The sequence below is a fragment of the Musca autumnalis genome, unplaced genomic scaffold, assembly GCF_047663935.1.
Source record: "Musca autumnalis isolate F117 unplaced genomic scaffold, ASM4766393v1 scaffold_511, whole genome shotgun sequence".
Taxonomy (NCBI): Eukaryota; Metazoa; Arthropoda; class Insecta; order Diptera; family Muscidae; genus Musca; species Musca autumnalis.
The window spans coordinates 55714-58994 of NW_027412102.1; the positions used below are offsets into that span (position 1 = coordinate 55714).

Below are 3281 nucleotides of genomic sequence, written 5' to 3' on the forward strand. Positions count from 1 at the left end.
AGGTTTCCTCTGCCATTTTGTCAGCTTTACCACCAGCTATTAACACATAACAGCTCCTAAAGTTAAAGGAAAAGTTAAAAGTTTCTTTTGATTATCTTTAATTCAAAGAGACTTTTGTTTTTGTTAAAGTTTTGTATTTTTTTTTATTTTTCTCCATCGGCCCCAATTGCGTAAGTGTGAAAATCTAAAAAAAAATTAATTTCCATCAGTTCCTAAGTTGTTTTTTTCCCTATTTAGGAAGATTTTCCTGGTACTTTCTGCTACTGATGCACTCTGCTTTCTCAATTTGTTGTTGCATTGATAGAAATTGAAATATCTTTGGAACTCTTACACCGCAAATGGTAATAACCAGCAATCACTTCTTTAATTAGCTCTCACTAATTATTTTCATATTTCAAATAGGTTTGTGTGGTTGTAACACCAGCTTTTGTTGGCACATTTCAAATTCTGCCTCTCTCAGATTAGACATAGGTTCGATTCAACAAGACTAGACAGTTCTTGCTGACCGTCGCCGCCATAACATCGCCTGCAACGATAGCAAACTTTTGTGTAAAAGAAAAGGTAGCCTTTATTGTCTGCGGAATAAGTTACTCTTCGGAATCTGTCATTACGCGGAAAGTGTCTGAGGTGTTATTAGACTAACCTCCAAATTCTGCTGGAAGCGTGAGGAAAAACAACTCCATGGAAGCCCGAATTATCCTCAAGTGAAAACGTATTAAGTGTTAACACGACAAATACAGGGCTCCCAGTGTAACCAAGAAGATAATAAAAACTATTACATTACAAAGTGATTGCTAAAGGGCACAGTGAATATTTCTCAGTATAGCCAGACTCTGAGGAAAATATCCCAAACTAAACTATTTGGTATTGGAACTCGGTTTCGTGTGAATCAATATAGTTCATAAAATTAGCGTTAATGTATTTTATTTAAAATTAATGGTCGAAAATTTGCTTAAAAAAAAAAAAATAATCGTAAAGTGCAAAAGAATTCATGTGAAACCATTGAAAAGTGTGAAAAAGAACATTGAAAACAATCCCGTTTGTTTTAATAAGATCATTGCCCAAGTGAAACAACAACTATTCTTATGTTTCAAAAAATTGATTCTTAATGATCATTAATTGCAATTGAAAAAATTACTTTGTGTACATTGGGTAATGATCTTACGGAAATGTTGCTACAGTAAACCTGTCAAGGGTGCCAACGACACACTCAATTCACCACGAATGTTTCAAACATTCGCCGAAACATTGACTGATTTTCTCTAGCAACATTTCACAAAACATTCCGGATCTCTTTACGAAACTCTCTTAATCAAAACCAGCAACATCATTCTCAACAGTGAACAACGCACGCAACATTGCCCACAAAAGGGTATAATAGCAGCAGCGACGCCGACGCACGCATGAAAGCGCTTTCAGCGAGGGACGGTGAGCGGTGAGTGTTCAATTTTTATTATTTTTTTCTTTGCATCAATATCCTACGGTGATTGGGTGATATTAGAGTGACCATCTTTGTTAAATCGGAAATGTTAAATATTTTTCTATAAATTTTGTTAAAAATGCAATATATTGTTTAAATGTTTTCCAACGATAGTTAATCAGCACATTTGCAGGAGTGATGATTTCTTTCCGGTAAATTTTAATCTTTGCATTTCGGTTAGTTGGTCACCCTAATATGATCCACACATTTTGTCATATTGTTGTTGTGAATATCAGTGGTTTGAGTAAGTGAGAAAACTAAACAAAAGGAAAACATTAATAGTTCGATGAACTTTGTGGATCAGATGGATTCTTGCACTTTCTTTTTTTCATGATCATATGTTCTTGGTTTAATTTTTTTTTCTTGCATAACTTCAGTATCTATTTAGTATTAATTCATATATTTAACCACTTTCTTGCTCTTTATGAAAATTTCTTTAGTAATAATAGTTATCCAAATTTCTTTATTTTTTTTTTTTTTTTTGGATTTTTTTTCCTTTTAATGAATTATGTAATAAGGATTATAAAAGTAGCCATACAAATAGTAAATATTGAGGATATTACCATGGTTATTGAATTGTCATCTTAAATAAATCGCAATGGATTTTGAGTAAATTCGAACCTTCATCTGTTTGATTCCATGTGAGCTAAAGGTAAAGTTTGCGATTATTTTGTTAGGGGTTGAAACAAAACTCATATGGCTGTAAAGCCTGGATGGTTTCAACCATGGTTGGGCGGGTAACATCAGCAACATTACACCTTGTTGCTTAAATCTTTTGTTATGGTAGCATTTCTTGGGGCCTCTCCCATCAGTCTCTTTGATGCTTTTAACTAATTTCTCTTTTCTAGCTATTTCTTTCATTTTCACCACCATTTTCCGTTTCCTGCTTCTTCTATTCTGTGTAGACCTGTTGCCTTCTATCCGTTTCCTTCTGTTTTTTCTCCTCTCAGCACGCATACTAAAAGAGAATTTATGAGTAGCACCGTGGTATTCATGACATTGTAGCACGTTGGACCCTACCCACCGACGAGTGATAAGGCCGGAAATTTTGCGTGCTGGTGCTGTGTATCAATGTCTAAATTAGGCCAACCACACTGAATTGCGTTGTATGCTACAGAATAAATTTAATGGCGCCCATACGTGGAGCCTGAACTGTAATTATAGAAATTTTGATACCATCTAGCCTTGTGCTACTACATGTTCGGCTCAATAATTTTTTTCTTTCATGTTGTTTTTTTCAACTTTTCATTTTTTTTCTGGAAGCAATGTATACTTATTAGGATATTGGTTATGGTTGTTAATCTAATCCTACACCAACCAATAGGTGAGATTGTTTTTCTCAGTTTTTGTTAGTATTGCTTTGGTATATCCCTTATTCGAATTGGAATTCAGTTTCTGGATAGTTGATACGCTAGATCTGACCACGAATAAAGGGATACGTCATGACAATACCCTTCCTATTTGCTTGGATTTATAGAGTGTGAACTTCTATACCAAGAGATAATCTAAATATCTATCTTTGGAACTTTCTCTTTTTATCCATTATGTTACCATAACAAGAGCAAGCTTTATCGAATTCGCAGGGGATCAAACAGATGAAATCTTAATAATAGAGCTTTGGCAATCCGATATCTATTTTGTAAAAAAAAAACATTATTATTTTTTATTGATTACCTTGTTTTATATTATTCTTCGTTTGTTTTTGTAAATAAATTTTGTTAGCTCTTTTTGGTCTATACGCGCTGTATATGACAGTTTTTCGCGTCTTCACAAGATATTATACGGATTCTCATTTTTAGAG

At 33.9% G+C, this 3281-nt stretch overlaps 1 long non-coding RNA gene across 1 annotated transcript; it reads left to right on the top strand.

Moving 5' to 3' along the window:
* Window positions 1-237: 237 nt before the first annotated feature.
* LOC141388088 (uncharacterized) lies at window positions 238-1524 on the top strand. The gene is made up of 3 exons (XR_012408691.1): window positions 238-341; window positions 403-561; window positions 1323-1524. It is a non-coding gene; the product is annotated as an uncharacterized lncRNA (long non-coding RNA).
* Window positions 1525-3281: the final 1757 nt, after the last annotated feature.